This window comes from Pseudorasbora parva, chromosome 17 (assembly GCF_024679245.1).
Source record: "Pseudorasbora parva isolate DD20220531a chromosome 17, ASM2467924v1, whole genome shotgun sequence".
In the NCBI taxonomy this organism is placed as follows: Eukaryota; Metazoa; Chordata; class Actinopteri; order Cypriniformes; family Gobionidae; genus Pseudorasbora; species Pseudorasbora parva.
This window is the reverse complement of record NC_090188.1, coordinates 9,973,705-10,000,030: the sequence shown is the minus strand read 5'-3', so window position 1 is coordinate 10,000,030 and position 26,326 is coordinate 9,973,705. Positions and strand designations below refer to the sequence as shown.

The 26,326-nt window shown below is 37.5% G+C and overlaps 1 protein-coding gene across 1 annotated transcript in view; it reads right to left on the bottom strand.

The window, feature by feature from the left end:
• The window catches only part of mocos (molybdenum cofactor sulfurase), a 126,250-nt gene that overhangs the window by 88,109 nt on the left and 11,815 nt on the right, over positions 1-26,326 (bottom strand). The window contains exons 2-3 of the mRNA XM_067422315.1: positions 19,318-19,505; positions 978-1,102 (exon numbers count right to left, since the gene is read on the bottom strand). The gene's annotated coding sequence lies outside the window, so the exon portion shown is untranslated. The remainder of the gene's footprint in view (positions 1-977; positions 1,103-19,317; positions 19,506-26,326) is intronic.

The window sequence follows — 26,326 nt, the reverse complement described above, 5'->3', positions numbered from 1 at the left end:
GGATTTTCTGCAGCTGACTCATTTAGGCATAGTAACGGCAATTAGTTTTTGGGATTTAAGATGAGGGTTTACATAGAGAGGTTTATATTTCCCTCATGATGTTTTATCAGCAGTTAATAATGTGTCTAATCAATTAAATGAGTGTAAAATTACACAACATAATTACAGGCAGATTATGAGTAACGGAGCAGAATTATGAGTCTTAAAAGGAAATGTTACTGGGTTATACAAAAACATGTTCATTCAAGATTTCTTTTTTTTAAATGTTTGTTTAATAGGTTGCCTTCACGCCTACCCAGCTAACAGAACTTTTTTCTCAAAATGTTTTGCTAATATCCTCATTAAGCAATGAAAATGTTGTTTCTGAATGTTCAAAATGTTTTTTGCAAGCAATTGTACATTTAAAAGAATTGTGTCTAACAGCTGTCCAAACACAGCCCTGGCGTCTATGCAAAAACAAGTGAAAATTTAATAGACTAACCATAGCCCAAGAATAGACTAGAACATAAACATGAAATGAAACCAAGCACCTTGTAATCACTGTTGACTTTGCTTACATGATGGAATATCATACATCTCACAAATTATTTAGGCAAAAATGACACGTAACCAAATTCAAGGTTATTTTGGCTAGAATTAGGTTACTCATAGCTGGACTATATCAAGTCTATAGTTAACCGAGACGTCCATTGCTTGCTGGGATTTCTTCTTTATTTAATTATTTTTCTGTTAGGGAACATTCCATTTTATTATTTAACAAATATGGGAATGTTAAGAATGTTCTCTAAGCATTCTAAAACAAATAGTAACATTTAATTTCAGAAGACATCTAACTAACATGTTTGGTAACACTTTATAATAATTCACGCTATAAAGCATTAGTTAAGATTTAGTAAATAAAGCATTTACAGCATATCTATAATGTCTTTAAAGGGACAGTTCACCCAAAAAGGAAACCTTGATGTTTATCTGCTTACCGCAAGGCATCCAAGATGTAGGTGTAGGTGTGTTTGTTTCTTCAGTAGAACACAAATGAAGATTTTAACCGTTGCACTGTGTCAGTCATATCATGCATTTCAATGGGGTGTTTTTCTATGAGTCACTAGAAGAGTAAAAAACACAAACACATAAGAATCCATATTAAACTCTGCGGCTCGTGACAATACATTGATGTCTTAAGACACAAAACAATCAATTTCTGCAGTTTGTTATTTTTTTTAACCTCATATATATATGTGTGTGTATCCCCAGTGCCTGCGCGGATCGGTCGAATGAGGCATCATTGTACACATCTCTATGATCGCGTCGTCATTAGGACCTTCTCTGGCGAAAGTAATGGCATCGTCGACTCGGCGCAGTAAAAAGTCCCGGCTGAAACATCCTCCCTCACATCTCCCCCTCCCGCTCTCATTTCTGTCAATAGGGGGGAGGGGGAGATGTGAGGGAGTATTTTTTAGCCGGGACTTTTTACTGCGCCGAGTCGAAGTACTCCTAGAAGTACTATTCCGCCATACATTATAGTTCTCCTTTTTAATCGGCTTAGAAAAGCGAAATGTTGCTCATAGCTAGTTCATATTAACTAATGCATTAACAAAAATGTACTTATACAACTGTAAAGTGTTACCCAATTATTAAAGACATTATAGATATACTTCTAATATACTGCTAAAAAGGACCACAACGTCAGCAAATCATGCATTTCCGTCTCTGTGATTTTGTTTACACGGTCATCGAGGCTGGTAAGTTACAGAGCCGTTGAGAAAGGCTGCGTTTCCCAAAAGCATTGTGAGCTTAAGATAATTGTAGAAAAATAGCCACCAAGGGTCTCTACGAGGCTCGCAGTGCTTTTGAGAAAAGGAAGTGGGGGACTTTTACTCAAAAGTCTCTGTTTTGATCCGTTTAAACTGAAATGCAACCCCAGCATTTTCACACTAAAACTGGGTCTGCAGCATTTTTAAAAAAATCAGTTTTCGAGGTTGGAACACTCTGGTGTAGTGTTAGATGCCAGGCATATCCATAGAAAATGTTTTAAAACAAATATGCACTGGTCTAAGTTCATAGCCTTCTCTGAGAAACAGAAGTAAAGTTATTCTACTTCCAAATGTGAGTCCTGAGTCGGAATGTCTGTTTTTGTTTTGGTCTGTGTTATTCCGCCCACTGCCAATTTACCCAATAGTATTTCAACATCCATGGGTAGCAGAAAACAATGGATAAATCAGGATAATTTAAACACAGATAAATCAATTGCATTCCTGTTGTCCTCAGTCTGGCAATCCGCATGAGCGTCGAGTCTGAGGAGAAGGGGACAGGAGAAACAACTCTCTTCAGTATTTGGACCGCATTATCCATTTCAACCACTAGATTCAATAGTGCATACTGCGCCTTTAAATACCATATAACTTTAAACAAATGTTTTATTAATGTTTGTTTAGAACTTTGAAAACCTTGAGAACGCAAGCCAAAGTTCTTCAGTGCCTTCCCTGTTAGCTGGGTACATGCTGTCTGTCTTCAAATCAAGGTTGCCAGAAAGTATCCCTCCTGTAGCAAAACGTGCCTCCGGGCAAGAATGGAGGATTATGGGAAAATGAAGCCAGATGCGTGCACATACATGACAGAAGAGCTGATCACCCCCCGGCATCTCTCTGTGCTTCAATCCATCTCTTTCTTTATCTCTGATCACCTCCAGTGTCTCTTTTCTCCTTTTGACGTCTCAGCCGTGGGGCTCAATGGATTTGGAATCATGGATTTCTTCATGCATCCTTTTGTAAAGTCGGACACCCTGCTGTGTGTACACAATTGCCATTAAAGTGTCTCTTTCCCACAGTATCGGTAACCCCTCTCCAGCTTTTCTTACCCATCCTTCAGATGAGAACAGCTTTCTTTTTATATTTCCCAGTTCAGTTCTTTAGCTTTGACCTTAAAACAAGCTCTCATAGTGGGCCAAAAGATCTGGATTTTCCTCTGTTTAATGTTTCCCATGATAATTTTTTAAACAACACTGCTTTTTTTTTCCAGATCTCTTCGACACTATTTGGTTTTCCGTGCTAGTTGAGCTCAATTATCAAAACTAACTCTAATGACTACACAGTTGAGGGTAGCCTGAATTAGTTTGGTCCTTTGAAATGAATTCCCAAAGTGTCTTAATACCAGCAACTCCGTCTGTCTTCAAAGGGAACTTTTAATGAGGGAATCTGTTACACAAACCAAAACCGATTACCACGCGCTGCATCTAAATTTTCCTCTAATATATGATCCTCCCCTGGTCATTCAAATGATAGTAAATGCTTCACCCTTAACAAGCAATGACATTCATTTCTGACTTGTAGCGAGATTACTTCATACATGGCTAATACCTCATTAAACATGTCTGTCAATCTGTGATGATTTCCTCTGGACCAAGCTGCTTCCCCACAGGCTAAAATCTGAACGAGTCTCTAACACAGAAAACACAAACCGCTGTGCAAATGATTAATTGAGTGATTTTGTCAGTAATTGTGTGTGTGTAAGGTATCAAATGAACAATAATCGTTTGGCTGTGTTCCATTAGCAACATGTCCACATTGCTTCGAACTAGACAAAGAGGAAATTTCACACTCTGGTTTCTGGCCTTCTTATAGCCTCGACACTACAAATGACACAATTAAATGATAGCAGTGTGTCCATGTTAAACATAGCACCCAATTTATTAAGCTATAACATCCAGAAATGTAAAATACAAATCACCAGCTCACGAGCAGAATAATGCTGCTGTTAAGGGATAATGTCATCCCCTGCAATAAACGAAATTAGTGAATTTTAAAGAAATATCACCATCAAGAGTGTTTTAGACAATATTGTGTGTCTCAGAGTAACACATAAATATGATTTATAAAAAAAATACAAAAGGTGGGTGAGCAAAAATTATTTTTGATCAGTATTTAGAAAGCAGAATGAAACCTAATATTTAAATAATAGTATTAACATTTAATATTATGTTTGTTTATATATATTTACTAGTTCTGTCAAAATGATCACATCCAACATAAATTTGTTATACATGTACACACACACATCTACATGTATTATCACACACATTATATAAATAAATAATATAAACACATTATGTAAACTCAAACTTTTGTTAGATGTGATTAATCGATTTGACGGCACTAATTTGTACACAAATCTCTCTGAAGACTTCATGAAGACCATAAATGCGCTGCGTCCGAAATAGTGTAATGTTCTTTATAGTATGTGTATGGGTAGTATGAATGAAATTTAGACATAGGCTACTACATCCCCCGTGTTGTTACAGTCACGTGACCTACCAGCGTGACTTATTCACAAATCATCTCCCGAGGCCTCATGGGATTTGTCCACCGTATGCACACTTCAGATTCTCGGAGGAACTAGTAGGTTATCCAGGGACGCTCACTATATTTCATATACTACGTATTTGGACATACTTATTTGCCATACTGTTTTAAGGAAGTATTCGATTTCAGACAGAGTGGACTATCATTATACAGTGTATATTTTTATTGGAATTTTACTAATTATCCCCATTTCCTTTAATAAATCTATTTTACACTTAAGGACCTTAAGGATAACAATGACTCCATTGAAACCCATTAAAACAGCATTTTTTCTTAGGGCCATTTTTGTTAATAGGCTTTTATTCTGTTGGCAAGGCTTTTTTTCTTCTTCTTTTTTTCTTACAGATGGTGCCAATTTCTCAGGTTTGGCCTATAAATCAAATGCTCACTTTATTCCTGTTTTCTGCTTCTGCATATTATAGAGCCAATTGGATAAATTATGCAGCTATAAATGTGTGGGTGTGTTGGTATAGATGTCAGAGTGTGAATTGTATGCACGTAATAAAAACAAATTGTTTATGTGTAATATCTGATAGAAAAGAAAAAAAAACTACTGTACTGCAAATCACAAACCCAACTGCGTGTGCAACAGTGGAGCTTTTGCTGGCAATGAGGAACATTTGGTACTCTACGCAAACAAACTCTTACTGAAAGCTCACTTTTTGAGATATCAGCCTCAAATTTGAAGTAAAACTTATTCTCTCTCGCTACCATGGCTACCACCCTGCCAACATGCGCGCACCCCTAGGAAGAGCAAAAGCATTCAAAATTCTCAGTGCCGGGGTTTTGCAGTCAGCGAAGGTAAACAATGCACAAAAAAAGGAAGACAGTACAAGTAAAGGCAATGCACAAAAAGTATTTGGATAAACAAAGAAATCAAACGCAAGTAAATATCGCCGTGGCTTTCCAATGATGGCGGAAACTGAGGGACCTCAAGGGGCTGAAAAACAACTCATTGCTGGCTGTATTTCTGCTGGACAGGTAATCTTTCATTTTGATTATACATTTTTTTGGTTTATGTTTTCATGAAGCATGAAGTGCTCTGAAACTTCCTTGTATACAGCTGCATTGACCTTGGACCCCAGAAAACACAGTGGACCAATACCAGCAGATGACATGGCACCTCAAACCATCACTGACTGTGGAAACTTTACACTGGACCTCAAGCAATGTTAAATTAACGCACGCACAAGGGTTAACTTTTGAATCTTATTTAATAAGGTCCCCAGAATTCTAAAGACATTTCAGGGGTCAATTTTCAATACTCTTTATTACTTAATGGGTAGTCAATTCCAGTTGTGTGTTTTTTGAACATGGTAACCATGTGAGGAGCTATTGTATAACATTCTGTCATACTACTCTACATTTAGTCATCAGAGTAACTCACGGCACCCTCGTTTTCCTCAAACTAAAGCTCATCCACGATGACACGATGCTGCTGCTCTCGCAGTCGCTCCTGAGGGTTGTTTACTCTGGTCCAGTTTTTCACAGCAAAACTAGTGCAAGCAAGCAATTAGCAGAGGAAGATGAATGATAATGCGAGAATTGCGAGCCGACCCCTCTGTCTGTGAAAACAAACACCACACAATTGAGACGGCGACCTGCTGGTCTGTCTAGCCACACAAGGTATTATTTCACTTCATACAGTACTTTTTTTTTTTTTAATGGGACAGCTTTCTGAGGACAGCTACAGCTGGAAACAGGCGGTAGAAACCAGAGATGTTATACTGGACTGAAAAGTCACCAGTGGAATTGATATGCCTGATTTCAAGAGAGAATCAGATTTTCTCTGGTCCAGTATGCCAGCTGTGTGTCTGTTCTTGTCGTCTTGCTTGTGCGCAGGCGGCAGATGGAAACGCTGCATTAAGAAGGTGTGAGACGAGGTGGTATGTCTCCAAAAACACCTCTACCTCCATCAGCCTCTATACTTCACAGCTCACGTCTGAAGAAATCGCACAAGACGAGACATGTCGGTCCCTCGATTAAAAGAAGAGTGAGGAAGCAGATGAATATTGGCTATCTGTTTTTGTAAGTTGTGCCAACCACCTGTTGCGTCTCTGTGTGAGTGTGTTATTGATTGGCTCGTGTGTGGTTGGAGGGGATGCGAGTGATTGGGGGAGAAGGCTAATCCTGCTCATCCTCTTTTTCGCCGGAGTTAGTGTGCTGGGGGAGATGCCTCGTCTCCTCTCTTCACTGCTGTGACCTGAATACAGAGCGTGTCTTGGTTCAGCCTGGAAGAGCATTGTTTTGATACGGATGTCTGCATAACTAGATGTCAAGCTGTCTGAGCGTGAGGTCATGTTAACATAAAGAAAACCATTCTCTGTTCTCTTTGCTTCAAGGAATGTTAAAATCCAGGTATCTTCATCCCTGGGATTTTTTGCAATTCGCAAATTCTTGCTAACAGGATGACTGTAAGGTTATCTGATGCAAGCTACTGAAAACAGATTCTGTGCTCATTGTGAAACTTGAAGGGTTAATTAACCCATTATTTTTTATTCTGTCATTGTCTCAAACCCGTAAGACTGTGTTCATCTTCGGAACACAAATGAAAATCTTTTTAATGAAATCTGAGAGCTTTCTTTCCCTCCATTGACAGCTGCTCAACTACCGCTTTGACGCTTCAAAAATGTCATAGAGATCGCAATTCATATGAATTGTCCCACAAAAATAAAAAATAAAAATATATATTTTGTAAAAGCATACAAGTATTTAAATCTTTGATGTTTACTAAGATCATTCTACTGCGTATTGAAACCCACAATAATATTTGACATATCTGAAAGCTTTTTATTTATTGTGTGTTCAATTGGGAGGGGGCTGTCCCAAATCCTAACCCCTAAATTTCAATTTATAAAAATATGGGTTGCCTGAGCCCATTGAATTTTAACAGCCTGAGACCATTGTCCAAAGTCGCACCATGATTGGACGTTGGACAGCGTAGCGTGGCATGGGGACGTAATGATGTGCCATTAATCAATCTATGTTCTATAACATGCATTTCATTGATTCATCCCATTATTTAAAGGGTTAGTTCACCCCAAAATGAAATGCATTAAAGGCAACTCCGGTGAGAAATGAACCTAGGGGTAATTAACAGATGGTTACCCATGTAGATCTTTCTCTGGGATGCGTTTTCATGAAAATAATGTACATCACGAATGTAATGAGTTTTATCTCTAAAAACAGATTAGCTTATAACGCTTGTCTTTGGGGCAAAGGGTAAGTGAAATTAAATCGCTAGTTAATACCACTAACAAGGCTCAGAATAGCCTCACACTAACACGGTAGCATAATGAGGGTCCCTACATGCAAACCGAAGCATTCAGAACTTTGTAAGTGTACAAACAGTTTAATAAGAAGATACTTTATAAACACAGTGCATTACGCGTTCACGGACAGGCGCCATCTTAGAAAACAGTCTCGACGAGTCGAGCCTCGAACACTCTTCGAAATTGCATGACCATTTGTAAGATTCTTCTTATTATTATTATGATTTTTATTATTAATGACGCTTATTGTTATTTAGAAGAAGAATGTTGTTATTATTTATTTATTTTATTATTATTATTTAAAAGAAGAAGAATGTCACTCTTTTTATTTTGTCAGCCTGAATTATTTTCAGTCCCAGTCCGCAGCTGCCGGGCCTAACCCTGAAATAGGGCTGGGCGATATGACGAAATATATCGTCTGGACGATAGAAAATGTCTATCGTTTTATATAAGGCTCTATCGCTTACGCCACGATAAGGCGTTTATGGCAGAATTTTACGTCAAGATGCACCTCACGCCACGGCATGCCCATGCAATACATAAACGCGCTCCCTCTGTCTCTCTCTCGCACTCACACACACACGCGCGCTGCAGCCTCCCTTCCACTCACGTCACTTTTTTTAAAATCCCCCACAGCGCAAAACACGAGTCCCGCAAACGCGCCGCAGAGGAGCTTGTTTGTAATCAGAGGACAAATGGCTCCTTAGTTTCGAAATGGTTTGGGTACAAGGTGATCGCGTTGAAAATAAAGGCGTTTGTCCAGCCTTAGAAGCTCACTTGAATCATTGCCGCGGCTCATTTAAGAAAATGACAGCTCCGAAGAGACGCCGCTTTAGTTTGAGGTAACGTTACTGCTAACAATAATAAAGAAAGACGATCAACACCTTATGTGTTACCACTGAAATGAAGATGTAATATATTTCCAAATGTAAGCCCATCTTAAGCGAAATGCACGCTTCATACTGTCGTCTGCTCTGGCTCTAACCTCGAGTGTTTACTTTTTGCAAACCTTGTGAGCGCGCAAACCCAAACGCTGTGACCTCGCTTCAAATGTTTTTATTGGTTTATTAAGTACAAACAGGCGAGTTATGAAAAATTGAGTGCGAGGGATATGTTCAATCACACAAAAAGATTTTGGAATGAGACGGCTAACTGTAGTAGCGTTTAGTCCACTGTCTATAATAGCCTAATTTAGAGATCACTTTTTTATTTATTTTAACCGACAACTTTGATCGGTTAACGTTGATATGGTCAGCCATCGGTCAAACGTTCATCGGTAAACATCCCTAGGCAGGTGTTAACTTTACTAACAGTCTTGCTTTAAAAAAAGGTTCTAAATAAAATAAAAATGTAGTCCATACTACCTTTATTTGTTTTGTATATCATTTCAAACTGCATTTCCACATTGCAATTTTGTATAGACTATTCATAAACTGAATTAATAGAAAGGTTGCTATATCGTTATGTATATCGTTATCGGGATATCAAATGAGCTATATCGGGATATGAAATTTTGGCCATATCGCCCAGCCCTACCCTGAAATGTCAGGTAAAGCGCACAGGCTCGCAACTGGAGGAATACATATGCCTACAAATCAAATGCTTTGGTATAGTCACACAAATTAAACAATGAAGTCCATGTTGCACAAAAATAAACACTGAAGTTTATAATTTCTATGTTGTTGTTGTTCTTTACAGTGGGTCATAATATAGCATATCTTTGTCAGTGCGTTTTGTGGTTTTTGATGGTTTTTCTGCGCATTTTCGCACTAACCCAACGTGCGTACATCACCTCCTAAGCTGGCGTAGGATTTAAGCGTGCCGTATGCCAACGTCCATATTGATCAATCTCAAATTCACCGTGGTTTTGGTTGTACGCAAGGTGTACGCTGGAAATTTAGTGTACACACTTTTGATAAATGAGGGCCAATGTGTGTACCAAAAGCGGACCAAACAAGTGTACCACGACCTCCTTGAAGAGGTGGTCTCGGTACGCTTTCAAGCAAACTCTGGAGCAGTTTGTTTGTAGTGAGAACGTGATCCGATCTAGAACAAAACCAACTGCAAGAAGTACTGATCATTTTTGGACTAAATCAGCTGCCGTAGTCAGCTGCACTGCGCATTATGGGATGAGAAAATGTTTGTTGACAGTGTGCACTTTAGCATGGCAGCTCGCGGACAAACTTGGAGTGGTGAGGAAGTTATATGATTAATAGAATTAAAGTTGCTGCTTGAGCATAAAACAGTTTCTGTAAAGTTAAAGCGCTGAAAGTTCAAAGCAAACGGAGATATTGTCTTTTAAAGTTGTGGCAGTTTATTGCCAACAAAAATGGCCAGTTTGGACTACAACAAGCTTCTTCCCGGGTTGGTGACATCATAAACCCTTGCTATTAACATAAACACTGTGACTTCTGCCAGTAATGGTAAGGGGCGTGGCGTTTCCAGCAACCTGTGCTTGACACTTCAGCCAATAAAAATGCATGAAACTACATTTGGCCATCTAACCAATCTAAGACCATTGCGTTTTTCGGAGGGAGGAAGCAGGTTCTTCATAGAAGCAGGAAGCAAACGAGCCGTTCAAAGGACAGTGGAGACAGCGGTGTGGAATAAAGGTAAAATATAAGAATAATACAGCATAAAAAAAAAAAGTTTTAAGACATGTTATACTGCGTACCATAAACATAACCAAGCCTAGAAAAAAAACACAGAACCACCCCTTTAATGCACGCCTCCGCTTGAAGTGTATGCAGTGCATTAGAAAGTTGTTTTTCAGTCGCATCCGCGCTTCATTATAGAAATTTATTGTTTGCATACTGTGGTATATACAAACAATATAATACATTATGGCCAGGGAAAAAAACAGTCGTCTCTCCATAGTCGCATTGTTTGCTGGCTTTTCCTCTTCTGCTGGAATTTTCCCGCACGTAAATTCTGGCCAATCAGAAAGCAGTTTAGGAAATACGCATGAGTGATGTGGATGTTGTCATGTGACTGCATTTTACATGATCAAAGCAATCAATGTGGCGTGAAAAGGAACCCAAAAAGCTGAAAAATGCAACAATGTATAATTGTTTGCCCTTGGTTCGGACCAAATGAACCGAACTAGAGATGTGAAAGCACTAGGCATGTGCCGATATAAATTTTTCATGTTGCGATTAATTGCTGAAGTTTTATCACAATATACGGTATTATCACGATATTGAAATAAGTTGCAAAAAAAGAGTTGCCATAGCATAACAGCTTTAAGAACTATTTTTGTAATAACAAAAATAACTGAATGTTTAAATACAATAATGCACCAAAAATATATACAGCTCTGGAAAACTAAATTAATAGACCACTTAACACTTAAAATCAATGAGAAATCAATGTTAAGTGGTCTCTTGATTTTTTCAGAGCTGTAAAAGTAAAATTTTCAAACAGATTAAAGTGCAAAAGAATTAGGCTATAAAGAACAACAGGTAGGCTTTACAAATTACAATAAGGTCTTATTATTTAATGCATTAATTAAGATTGAGCGATAGCTATATTTGTTACAGAAAGTATAATGTTTTTGGTAATGTTAGTTAAGAAATACTAATCATTGTTAGTTTTATCTTAGGTCCATTAAAAAAGTTATTTTGATTTAGATTTTAATGTTATTAAACAGTAACTAAGAAATTAACATTACTTAGAATAATTAATTGTTTATAAGTATTTTTCATTGTCAGTTTGGTAATAATGAATTAACATGTTAACTAATGAAGTCGTATGTCTCAAAGTTTTACTGAACAATAACAAATAATTAGAACAGTTCTAGGGCATGTTGTAGTCCAGATTAAAACATAAAAATGTTTAAGTTTGAAAATAAATAGCCTATTAAGTCTTTAATTATTAAGTATTTGGTGCTATGATGAACAACATTGAGATTACAAAAAACGAATGGCTGTTTTAAAAACTACATGCGGTTTCTTTTATTTGCGAGGTTTCCGGGGTAATTGCTGCATTCTGCAGTTCATCAGCGCCCTCTGCTGTCACTGAGCGGCACTTCACTTAAAAAAATTATTAATTGTTAATAAATTATTATTTACGATATTTTAAAGTGCCCACGATAACAATATCGTGCATATTCATTATTGTGATAAATCGCATTATCGAAAATCGGCACATGTCTAGAAAGCACCCTTAGAAACAATTGTAGAATACGGCAGCTCGTGTTTTAAAGCAAAGCACACACTGGAATGAATAATTCACTAAAAAGGCGATGCGAGTCTCTTGATGTGATGTCTTTACATTAGCACTGTTTTGGACTGTTTGAATGAACAGAGAAGCAGAACTGGGTTAAAGAGTTAGAATGGAAACTTCCTCTGACTTCTAACATCATCTAACTGCGTGGCGAAAATTACGTTAATGTCGCAGCTTCACATACTTCTGTAATTTATTTGCGTTAAATAGTTTTAACGTGTTAAGGACTTTAAATTAATTGCATGCATTAATGTGTTAATGTTGACAACCCTGCTGAAAACAGAAACTTTAGTAAAACGGGTTTCAAAAATATATATTTTTTTAAATGTCACCATGTAAACAATGACGGCGTCATGCACATGTGCTTTACAAAAGTCCCTTTAAGACAAGTCATTTCCCTCTGCGGCCATCTTTGAAAAACCTCTCGGCATGCAAGTGCAGCTCTTATCTCTTGAATGGGGAAACATCAATTTCTCCAAAACTGTTCGCCAAACTGCATTTTTCAGCCTGTTCAAAGCTAATGGGCATGCACAGTCCTAAACACACATCTCAGAACTCTATAGCAACCGGCAGCGTCAGTGACACAATGACTTTACTAATCAACGATTGGCTCTCTCATTTAGAAGGTGGGGCTTACTCACCATATTGGGAATTACACGTTCTCCTATTCATAAGTAATCGGAGTGCACCATCTTCCTATATACAATTTTTGGCATTACATGCTTAGTCTATAGTTTAGTTTCATCGCCATCTAATGGTCTGGCAGCAGAATACAGTTTTTTTAGTTGTTTTCGCAGGTCCATGTGAATGGGAATCGTTTTGACAATGGTGTTGACTGTATGTGGCAAACTCAAAGGAAAAACTTTTCTGCTTTAAGCATTTCATTGTTGTATGAACACACCCTTAGTTTGATTGAATCCAGTCATTTCAATAGCAATCCAAGCAATATGGAATTTCACATGAGAGCAAAAGATTAGTCAGTATTGACTAATTATCTTCCCTCCAGTGGGCTTGTTAGTGAATCAGTCCAAATCACGTATGAATTATTCAGACTGGTTTCCTGAACTGAATCAACTGATTCACTGAAAAGCTATTATTAAAAAAAAACTATTCTTTTGAGTTCCGCAGAAGAGAATGAGTCATACAGGTTTGGGACACTATGAAGGTGACTGAATGATAATAGAATTCCCTATTCCCTAAAAACTATACCTCTATATTTTCTTTAACATGACTCCACATTGAATCTGTCCTTAAAGGCAGCTTTTTACCTTAAGAGGACACACAAGCAGCAGTTAAGGACTAATGTTGGTCCAATTTTCAATGAGACTATTAAATGTTGAGACAGTTGACAGCAATTAAGGTGCTTAGAGAAAAGCATTTACTCAATCGTCTCTTTCTGTTGCAGTTGGTTTCTCGGTCCAGGTAATTTCAAACCAGTCTTAGGGAATGAAAACAGGTTGGCTGTGCAATTTCGTGCCAGTCTAATAATGGAATCTCGTAAGTCACCAGGGACAGGCTCATTTTTACAAAGCAACAGAGAAAGTCCATTACCCTCTGTGTTGCCTACCTTATGGTGCCTTTTATTTCTTAATTGAAACTCTTGGCTGTGTTATAGCATGGACAGAAACAGGGCTGTAGAGGAGGGGAGAGACAGCAGACAGCCAGATCCAGAAGCCCTCTCTTCTTTGCCACCTTCGGCAATGACGGGTCTAAAAATATCTACAAGCTTCAATGAGCATGATCTTTCCAGTGAGGACACTATCACCATCCCCACTCATCTCACAGCTGCAAGGGAACTAATAAACAGTGACACCAATGCGAACAGTCAAATTATTTGCAAATTGTCAAACTGTGGTGCGACGGATCAATCATTGCTGAGTAATAGTGCAATAACTTGATGACCTCACTGCCTGTTAGAGCTCAAGCAGTTATTAGATTGAGGTTTAAGATGCACCGCGTTTCAGCAACTGGATTTTAATTAGTATCTGCTCCACAGAACCAGTAATACAAATACGAAATGGGTCTTTTTTTTAAGGTTGGTACGATGATTTCTGTTTTTAAATAATGTTTTTAACTGTTGATAATTGCATTTGTCATTTGAAGATATATTAATAAATGTTAATAAATGTTGGGACATGATAATTATTCCTTCAGAAATGTAACAAAGGTAATCAAAAAAATCTACCCATCATCCATCCATCCCAAATGTGTATATTACAGGAGTTTTTTCATATGTTTGGCTAATTTATTTTATTTATTAATAAATTATTTATTTATTTCATTGTTAATTTTAGTAAACATTGGTATCAGTTATTACAAGTTTTTACAATTGCCATAGGACTCATTTCTCAATATGTCACTTTTTCAAAACTACTCACACAGTTCTAGCAAACTTTCATCTTAGCACAGCAGTTCATTTCACATTCAAAATGCACTGAAACTACCAAAACATTTCATCTCAAATCAACTAATTTTCCCATAACAATAGCAAAGGTTTTCCACCAACAAACACACTTTCTATTCATTATACAATGACCTAAAAAATACTGAGAATGAATTAAACAATGAATAAAATTAAATCTCTTTACAAAACATAAATGACAGACCTCTACGGTTTAGAATTCAATCATGCAGTATATGTTTTATGGTCTATGCTTGCATTACAGTACAAAATGATAATATCATTGAAAGATTAACACTTCACACTCTCAGAAAAAAAAGGTACAGTGCTGTCACTGGGATGGTACTCTAAAGCACAACAGGGAAAACGTACATCTTTGTATCTTACTCACCTCTAAATAGTATATATTAGTACCTTAAAAGGTACATATCAGTATTTTAAGAGTGTGTATTAGTACCTTTTTTGGTTTTGTACCTTGAAAAAAAACCTGCCCCACTGACAGCAATGTACCTTTATTTCTGACAGTGTACATGAATCTAATTACTTTGATAGTACTTTGGTATTTCAAATTTAATGATGGTATTACTGTAAAAGTGTCGCAAATTGTTGTCAATTTTGTATTGTGTTGCATGTTCCAATTGGCCTGTGGGTACATAGGGTTTTGGTGGAGGTTGTTTCTGAGTCAAAAAATAATTCATGTAATTTGACAGAACTAGTCAATGAATGCAATTTGTGCAAAAGCACTGGCAAATGATTCACAATTTAGCCCACATAGTCTGTGTGAAGTTTTTTTGAAAAAGTGACTTTCGATTGTAAAAAAACAAAATAACAACACCAACAAAATCCTGTTAGGTTAGACTATAGAGGATACAAATGTTTTTGTATAGAACGACCCATAAACTTGTACCCATAAAATTGTATCCAAGCACAAATAACAAGCTATAATTTTAGCTCAAAACTCATTTTCAATGATACCCTAGAGTGTTTATGTTGCATTTATTCCTTCTTGTTTTATTGTTTTGCCCATTTTATTTATTCATACATTTGTTGCTGCTATGCATTTTAAGTGCTCTATAGCTGAACTCTCTAACAATTAATCAAATCTAATGTTGTTCAATGTGTGTGCAGTGATGCTGTTTAACAACACATCAGTTAGATTTTTTCCATCACTACAGAGCTGAATAATTCACAAATCAGATTAATGTCCATTTTGCATTCGCCTTTAGGTGGGAACATCATTTTGTTGTAATCTCTTAAGAGACCCTTCAGCTTCCTGACAGGCCACTGCTATTGTCTGAATTCTTGCCCGTACAAAACACTTCCAGTAAAAGGGCTTGTGAATATGAACCTATTCTGTGCCTCTGAGCCCTTTTGTTTCCATTTCCTATTTCCACGTTCTTTTGTGACAGCTCCTCAGCTGTTGGTTCGGATCCTTTTAAATTGTTGTTTCTGATTATGCTTGTTTGACAGGCCCAACCATTCTACCTCAAAAATCTCAATTGGCTCTCTGACTGATTTCCATTGGAGCTGTCTTCTCCCAACACAGCACTGACTTCAAATGAGAGAACTGAGTAAACGCTGTCATCTACATATGTTGATCATAAACTTCACTATACTGAGGGAAATGATGGCTTACAGATATCTGTCCACTCTCTGATTCCCTCATGAAAAATATAGAGCGGCAGATTTGTTACTTCATTGGGCTAATTGAGTGTGACAGGCAAAGAGCAAGGAAGAGGGAGGGTGATAAAGCAGCACACAGAAGCTGCCAAAGGCCACACTGGCAGGACAAGCTCACCCCAGGTGCTCATGGGGGTTTCATAGGATGACTAGTGTTTTGCATGAGCAGTAATGCTGCTGAGGCCAGCAGGGCATAAGAAGACGGGAGACCGGAGAGAAAGAAAGGCCAATGATCACTCAGACTTACGAGCCTTGGCGAGGCCACTGCTTGGGGCCGAAACCCACAGCAATGTGACATAAACAAGCCTAAACATTTGCTTTCATTAACAGAGTGTGCATTGGAATGGCATACATCCAGTTACTAAAGGAATCAGACTATTTCAACAAACAATTATGAGGATCTTAAAGGGATTGTTTTGCCAAAATTGTTTTCTGTGGAGCAATTATATATATAATTATATATAATTATTTTTATTTATTTTTTCTCTTCATGAAGATATTTTCCACAAATCATAGTTGCAATGAGCTCAGGTTAAGAACAATATGAGGGTAAATAATGACAGTATTAAAATTTTGGCTGAACTATATTTTTAAGACAAAACTGAGAATCATTAAGCATTAGAAGCATTATCAGTTTCTATAGAAACTTTTAGGGCAGTGGTTCTCAACCAAGGGTCAGTAAGTAAGTCTTAAAGGTGTCATGAACTGGCTTTTTAAAAAAAAAATTATACTGTTGTCTGAGGTCAACTAATGACGTTCGTGTGGTTTTTACATTCAAAAACATCATAACTAATAAGTAATATGCAATTTTCTACACTGGTTTTGAGGATCTCTCCAAAACGCTGGGTTTTGATGGGCGTGCCGCACTGGAGACTTCGATTTAAAAACACCCGCTTTTTTTTTAGGGTTCAAAAAAGAACCTTTTTTGCAGAAAGGGATACTTAAAATTAAGTCAAGAACCTTACAGTTCTATATAGAACCCCATTTAAAAAAAAAAGTGTAACAGGAAAGCTTTAGATGGCATACTGCTGCGAGACAACAACATACCATGTAGACCAGTGAATTTTGTTCACAAAATGAATATATAATTGTGGTATCCATATTTATGAAATTCAATCTTGGTTAATTTTACACCCTGTAATAATTTAATGTACCAGACAGTAAAAGGCTCTTTAAGGCCTTTAAGTGGGCATCTTATTAGAGATGTAATAAACAAGCATCATCTGAGCATTCATTGCTGTCTGTCCCCCTTTCTTTTTCTCTTTTTCTTTCTCACACTTGCACTCACAGTCTCCCACTTTCTTTTTCACAGTCCCAGGTGCCATTGCAGGCCAGCATCCATCCTGGCTGGACACATTATCTAATTAAAAAGACACAGCTAAATTGGTCCCTGGCCGAAAGAAAAAAACAACAACAACAACAACAAGAACAACAAAAAACATATCCTGCATAAATATCATCAATAATGGAAAAATATGTGAACATTTTTAAGTTGTGTCTAAAGGTTTTAAAAGCCTTGATGAAAATCATTTAATGAAAGTCAAGGTCCAATTTTGTTTGGACACCAACATTCTTTAAAATGTATTTTATGTTCCACATAAGACAGAAACTCATATTGGTTTGGAACAACATTAGGGTGTGCAAATGATGAGAGAACTTACATTTTTGAGTGAAGTGTAAACTACAGAAAAACAGAAAGACAGAACTTGGAAAGTGATATGAGACATCGTGTAGTGGCGGTATTTTGCTATTGTGACCTTACAAAAAAGGTTTTTATATACAAGTATCCTTCAAATATATTTTATTTTGTAAACTTCTATGTCCATCAACTGCATCGTACTTCAAAGTATCTTATTTTATGTCAACTTGAGGGTGAGAAAACTTTTATTTTTGGGTGAACTACCCCTTTGAGGCATGGTTCCACAGACAGAACTTAGATTAAGCCAGGATTAGGCCTTAGTTCAATTAGGACATTTAAGTCGCTTTTGGAAATGTGCCTTAGAAAAAAAAAAAAAACTACTGTTGTGCGTCTTGAGACAAAACAATGGCACTGATATATGCAAGCAAAAGTGCATATGAAGCCTCAATGGCTAGATCCCAAAATGGCACCCTAAACCCTCATGGTCTTCCTGAGTCCGCATAACGGCTGTGAAACCTAAAATGATGAATGGAACACCCTCAGTCTCGTGGACTTAATGGACCCTAGGGGTGTCAAAATTATTTGTTTCTTCGATGGACGACAAAAGCCCACATCTGAAAGCCGACATCTGGGCCCATTTCGGCTTTAGAGAGGTACTTCAGCGCTGGGAAGATGAATCTGTATTTAAACTGGGTCATTAATGTAGTAGAAATGTGAAATTATTTTTGAATTTGGTGCTTTCTAGACAGAAAAGACAGAAAATGTATTTTTGTCTCATGGGGATGAAAGACAACAATTTAGAGAATGCTTTGCTGCCCTATGAGGCCACTCCCAAAGCCACCGCTACTGAATCACTGATCACTTTCCCACCACCGTGTTCATCTTCATAAAATCAGTTCAGTTAGAGAACAAACACTACAATTAAAAACCGAACGTGTCTGTTCGATATATTGTGATTTAGCTGCTGAGTGAGTGTCACAAGCGCTGAAGGAGTCAGATTGCTTTCATCATGATCAATGAGCTGAATGAGCTCTCGTGTTGAGAGCTGAGGTAAACGTGTCCATGCTCGCAGCAGTAGTTCTAAGTTTTCAGTTCATGCTTTTGGAAGCTTAAAGGGGGGGTGAAATGCTGTTTCATGCATACTGATCTTTTTACACTGTTAAAGACTTGGAATCCCATACTAAACATAGACAAAGTTTCAAAGGTTAAGGTGGACGTTTGATGGGAGTATTTCTTTGTCAAAAATACTACTTCCGGTTAGTCATAAGGTTCGGCAATTTTTTTTCGATCATGGGTCCACTTGACGTTAAAGTTTCGGAATTTCCTTGTATGGGCCGTACGGACAATTCTACCGGAAGAGCGTGAGAGAGAGAGCGAAAGCAACAGGCTACGCCCATCAAAGCGCTGGCTCGTAGGCTGCGCTGCACAGGTGATGTGACTTCAAGAAATTGGATGAATTGGGATGACAGCTTTACGACGCACTCAACACAATAAAAGCGGCGCGCACACGTCATTATTTAGCTCCGCTCACACGATACGCCCCCACCCGCTCGGCTTTTTTCGGAAAGACTCGGAACAGCGCATCTTTCTTATATAATTATAAAAAAATAAAGACTTTTCGGAGATATGCAGGATGCAATGCTACTCTATAGGTACTCAAGATTGACATGACACTGACTGAAACTGAGTGTTTCACCCCCCCTTTAACTTTTAATAGGAATTAATTTGAGAAGTTAAAACACTTACTTTGCTCCGCCGGCCGCTCCCCTGTGAGCTCAGCTGCGATCTCCCATCCCCCATGTGTGGATTGAAAACGTGGAAATAGCTCCCTCTGCTGGCTGTAGCTCCCTCTGCTGGCTGCCCTCTGTGGCTCTGCTCCCTTTGCTGGCTTCTTCTTCTTCTTGATTTAAGAATCATTACTGCCACCAACTGAACTGGAGTGTGGAGCATTGATCGGAAATGGAAAAATAAATAAATAAATAAATAATAATAAATAAAAAAACTATTAAAAAAACGATATTCTTACATCAATTCCTGTTTCCTTTAAATACCTCAAATATTGCATATTGCATAGGAATTCTTCCACTTTTTTTTACTAGAATATTTTCTAATGACATTGTATTATGCTCCATTTCCTTCATCTTATCCCTTAACTCTTGTCTTTTATTTTTATATGCTTTGCAATTTATTAGAACATGTTAAACTGTTTCTAATTCATTACACTACTTAATTTACACTTACCTCCCTGTGGGATGTTTATTGATTTTATGTAAACTATAATTTAACCCCGTATGTCCTATGCGAAGTCTAAAAATTAATGATGACTCTTTCCTTCTTAATACTGAATTTCAATCTCCGTTTCCCACTGTTTTCTCCCTCTGCTGGCTGTAGGCTCAATCGGAATTTAGCCTCTGGACACATTTTTTTCTGATGATGCAAATTGACGATATTGACGGGGGCTCTCAAATAATTTCAGGTTATATTTATATTTCAGAATTTATATTTTCTCGTTTTATTTGTCTTATTTTATTATTTCTGTTTGTAGAATGAGTAAGATATGGCTAAATAATTTTTAATTACGATAGGTATCGCGATAGGCTACGTGAGTGGATGCTCATATCATTCTGTTCTACCTTATTTACTGTCTATGTCAGGGGTCTCCAACACGTCGCTCGCGAGCTACAAGTAGCTCGTGGCCTGATTGGAGGTAGCTCCCCAAGACATACTTTGTATCTAATCAGAGTGAGCTAATTTTATCTGACTTAGAATTTTTTATTTATGAACAAATGTAAATGTAAACATGCAAATGTAGGGTTGTCACAAGTACAGGTACTTTAGTACCATGTTGGTAGTGAAATTTTAAAGCTACATTGTGTAACTTTTTTAGTTTATTCTTTGCTAAAAACACTTAGTTCTTTTAAAAATATATGTGCTCATTAATGTATATTTACTTCTTTCAAGTAATAAAGTATTCTCGTAAGTTTATAATATGCCATTGAAAATACATACGGGTGAGTGGTTCGAATGCCGGTCGCCATGCTGCCCCTCCATCTTGAAAGTACATTAGCCAAAGAGGGACATACCCGTAAATTCAAGCTTCACCTTTCGCATTTTAACACTCGATGGCACCGTGTCGAATGTGAAGAGGGGGATTGCCATGTTAATCTTGGACTAAATCGGCCACCGTAGGAGTTAAAACGAAATCAGAATTGAGAGGAAAAGAAAGATGGGATGGGGGAAAATATCACACAGTGTAGCTTTAAAAATATGACGATACCAGCATTTCTGTATCCAGAGAATTTGTATTTCGTAGAATGTATTTCGACTCCAGAGTATATTCGGTACACGCAGCTTCCGTGTTAATACAAGCACAGGGCTTCAGACTGTAGTTTAATATGTGAATATTAAACTGCAAATTACTATTTAAATATTACTCCTGCAAATTCTGCGTCTCTGTGTGAATAACGGGCACAGATGCGAGGGCGCAGCAGCGCGCACCCGCCCGCGCACACACACACGTGACACTCGCGTGTCTCTGCCGTGTGCCACTATGTGAGGACACACGGATGCATTCACTTCATGAGAATTTATTGTTTCATTTAAGAAAACTATCACATGAACACAGACACTCAAAGGTCTTCACGGCAACCCTGTCAAAATAAAAGTTTGGTTTCATGTGAAGTTTACGTGGAGAAATTGACAAAATATATTTGGCTACTGCTGAGCCTACAGTAGATTTAACTATATCTCTATGTAATAATAATACAGCTCTACTAATAATAATAATTATGCCTAGATGGTTCCTTATTTTTCAATTGATATTTTATGTATAAACAATGATTACTTTTAAACAGCATACAGCCTTGAAATGTTTATGATTTACTTATAATAATTATCTTTGTAAATAATAAACTTATTAAGTTTAATTGATGTTTTTTTTAAATAGTTAAATAAAATATAAATAAATTTTAAAAAAAATTGCTACTGGTCTACTGGAACTTCTACTGCACTCTTTCAGGTGTAAAACAGTTTGGATAGTTGTTAATATGAGAATTATGATGCATTATTTAAGAGTTTTAAGTTTTGTATAACATGAGTAACTCTCAACGACTTTCATTTTTTAAAAGTAGCTCTCAATTGAAAAAAGGTTGGAGACCCCTGGTCTATGTGTTCTACGCGTCAAATAAACTTTCTCACACTGCCTGTTGGCTCTGTTATGTCAGACTCAGAAAGAAGTTTTTCAGTTATGAGAATAATATGAAACTGGCTGCAATCGCTCAGGAGATTCTCGGATCTTGCACATAGAGAATGATTTGACTGCAAATCAATCAGAAGAGAAGATAGAGGACATCTAATGTTACGCAACTCTGAAAAAAAGGCGGCTTCTTCTGTATTAGGTAGGCCATTGTAATGTCTGAAGAATGACAAGGTGCATTTACATGAAGCACCGTAATCGGTTTAAAAGTCCAATCCAAATGAAAATGCTCCATATAAACACCTCAATCGGAATAAAAATGCCCAAACCCGAATTAAATTGTAATTGGTTTGAGGGGGTGGGTTAAACCTTTTCGTGAACCGATCAAAGGAAAAATTTCACTATAGCCACGTTTACATGCACACTTTTTTGTCATTCCGATTAAAATAATTCAGCTTGAAAGATTTAGTATCTAAACCGATCTGGGGTTTACATGTGCTGATTTTCTATCGCAATCATCACAGAGCAGTTTGTCTGCCGCATCGGAAATGTCGACTCTGTCCTCTCCAGCAGCTGGAATGTGTTCACAGATGCCATAGCAACTCTCAACGGCCACCAGGACTTAAACGGTTTTATAAAAGCTATTTATTTATTGTAAAGTGTAATCATCCCAGAAAAAATAAATTCTTCTGTCAGTAGCAGTTGAAGTAAGTTCTCCCCCAGAAAAAAAAAGTATTTCATAGATGTGATTTCCCGCATTATGGTGCGTTTTAGGCCATATCCCCCTATACCAAAAAAGACCTCAAACCAGTTAATACCAATAGTCTAATAAAAAGGCTATATTTATTTAACTGCCATAGAAATCAACAGTTTCACAGATAATGATAATGAACAAGTTGCATGTTTTTTATGCTCCGTGACCAGATAGAAAAAGTGCCGTTTACTAAACGATTGATTGGGCCTGACAAAATTACAGAAATCACTTTTTACCGTGGCTATAGAGTAGGGGTAAGACGCATGGCATCAAGTTGAGGCATATCGGGAGCATAGGTTTGAATCCGCCTTTTGCCACACTCGCTCTACTCCCTTTCCCCATCATATATCAGATCGGAAAGGTATTTACTTTCAATAAAAAAAGAGAAAATATTAGAAAAGGGGAAATAAAGCGTTTTAACGTGTTAAATAATAAGTTTCTTAATAAGTTTCTCGGTTAAGGGGTAGTCAATGTAAGCAGACATGTGCTGAATTAGAGACGATAAAAGTGATTGGGTCCAATATTATTGGTCTTAAAAAGTGGGTGGGTCTTGTCCCACCCACACACAATGGTTCCGATTGCTATGTGTGGTGAGTTGGCTCATGTGATTTAAGTTTCACGCTTCAGAAGTTCCGTTAAAGGTTTACTTCAGTGATGGCATTCGGCTTTCTATCAGTAGAAACCCTGGAGTATATTCGAATGATCCTGCCATCTGGGAATTGTTGTCTTTCATCCCCATGAGACAAAAATACATTTTTTGTCTTCTCAGTCTGGAAAGCACCAAATTCAAAAATTATTTCTACTACATTAAAGACCCATTTTAAATACAGATTCATCTTCCCAGCACTGAAGTACCCCTTTAAGGGAACAGAGTGAGCATTGATTCACCCTGGGATTTGCGGTGTATTGTGGGACTTTTTAGGGATCAAACATTTCCGTGAACTGGAAGGATTCTGCAATTGAGACAGCCCTTAAAAGGGCAGACTCCTTGACCAGTGCCCTGACTACTGAACTATAGGGAGCTGATTGAGACACACCCCGCAAGTGTTTAGGCTGTCATCTGAGCCAGGGCTGAAATGCAATTTATGGATATGCCGAGAAATGCACAGGCGAGTGGCGTATGTATGCAATTTCCTGCAAAAACCATCCTGACAGGTCTAAAACATAAACACAGCCTATAATAAACGTACCATCATAAATAATGTTTTGGCAGAAGGATTAATGATGTATTGACCATCATTTATGACTATTTGAACAATACAAGTTGCATAGTGTACTTTTTAAAAGTTGTAGAAGCACATAGTTGCAAAAAACATCAACCTACTGAAATATTTGCTCAGTGGCATAATTGACGAATCAGAATCGAGTATTATAGAGAACAGTAGAATGATGCAAATTAGGTCAAAACTGACTGAAGGTCTGCACCGAGTGTGATGGATGTGGCTTGAAAGCTCTAAAAGCAATTATAATTTTTGAAGGAAAAAAAAAACATAACCCAGGTTTATGCAATGTAGGCTTGTAGGTTTGACTAACAAACTCCACAGCAGCTACTCACACTGCACTCTCTCTCTCCCACTTTTTCATCCCTTTCTTTTACCGTTTATGTTCCCTTCTCCCATGTCATATTCTTAAATATACAGTTACATTTATTTTCTAGAAGAATGAGGCTTACCCAAATTAGCCACTCTGGTGCATGGCTGGGCACCATGGGATGGGTGTGCGGCTATTTAAATAATGTCAGCAGAGGGAAGGAGGGAGCAGACAAGCAGACTAATAACTAGATTTCAGCAACATGGCACTCTCACTCTGTCTTTCTCTCTCTCCCTCTGAAGAAAATTATTTCTTGGACTAAAAATACCCATATCCCTGCCAAAAATACTTTCATCTCCAAGCACCAAAGATGTTCTAATTCATTAAGAGCTCCCGCACTGAATAAACCTCAAGCGAAAGAAAGAACAAATAAATCAAGGATTGAGCATTAATTAGGAAAAGGAATAGCCTCGATGACGTCAACACAAAGCATGTCACATGTTTTCAGCATTATTATTATTTGGAAGGGGGGCGTCTTTATTGCACATTCCTTGTGAACTCTTGTTTTGCCCGGGGCGCCGCTCTTACAGATCACGTAACAGTGATTTTACCCAAATGCCGGAGGATCCTTTTATCAATGGTGTTGCAAAAATGTCATCACACTGTTTTTGTCAGGGATAATATGGCCAATTAGTGTGAACACAAACCCGGGAATACAAAAGCATCACAAGTCGCAGGTCATATTTTGGATGGGGTTCTTTCAGGAGTACAATATTTTATAGAAGTAAGCAACCCTCAATGGCATTTCTAGGCATGGAGTGCGGCATTAATTCTTAATTGTTTACAGAGGAATTTGTTTACGTCTCTGAAAACACCACTGCAGTTGTTTGTGTGTCTTCAAACTCACTAGTGGTGCATTACTGAATGAAAATGCAAATTGAGGCATAAATAACATAAATGACTGTTAAATGACTGTCAAATGGCCTCAATTTATTTAATTAAATCTTAGAAACCTTTTGATCCGTTTTCACATCTTAATGAGCACCATCTTCAATGTATATTTTCCCTGTTCGCAGTGAGCACGAGTTTCTAGTTTTACTGGTCACTAGTAAGCTGGAAATTGTTTGATCGTGCCACATATGATTTTCTTCTTGGAGACTTTCAAGGGCCAGTGCAAGTCATAAAAAAACAGCTACGGTTTTCTAAAAAGGAATGTATAGGATAATGATTAATATTCAGCCTTGAAGCTTTATATTTATGCTTGAATTGAGTCAAGCAGGACCAACGGTCTGTTTTCTGCAGTAAAGACATAAAGCCTCAGATAAAGTAACTTTCATTTCTTTCGAAACAAAGCAAGCGCTATAAAAGGGTGTAAATTATTAAAGGGAAAGTCTGAATTTGAACCCTCACTGAAAACAGTGCTGACTTACAGTTTTTGGATTTTCTTCTCGCTCTCTTGTACCAGAACTTAGATCTTTTTCGACATAATTAAACAGGAGGGCAGGGGTGTTTTACATGCAGCGCACCATTGTGTAATGATTCTAATTGGACTATTTTTAACCAGCCGTTTCCAGTGTATACAGCTTCCTGAATGTTTGTTTGGTGTTTATGTTAATGAAGGACCGAGTTTTAACATCGGCTATCAGCGCTTATCACCGTCATCAGTACCACGTTGTGACACCAAGATATGCAAGGGCATTCTCATCAAGAGCACAAGCACACACAGCCATATTAATGACAGAGCTGTTTTTCTAAACCCGTATAAAGAAGAATATTGCATTTGACCGTTTATATCAAGCCAACCATCTACTAATCTTCGGCCACTGAGGCAGACTGTATGAGATACATTTTGCTTCAGTGAACATGCATCAAAACCATCTTGGGAAAAACACACCATAAACTGAAGATTATGTACTAAATAATATTTCTTAGTAAGTTAATTGTAGTTCAAAGCTAACTATATTTTTGATTTTATTTTAGACTATTTTAGACTTTTTTTCTTAGCCATGAGACACATTCCTCTGACACTGCAAACAGAACATATTACAAAAATAATGGTGATAATAATAAACATTCATTATATATACAATATAAATATATGAATATTTATCTGGATCCCATACACCAATCAGGCATAACATGACCACTGAGAGGTGAAGTGATTAACACTGATCATCTCTTTAATACGGCACCTGTGGAATATATTAGGCTGTAAGTGAACATTTTGTCCCCAAAGTTGATGGGTTAAAAACGGGAAAAATAGGCAAGAGCAAGGC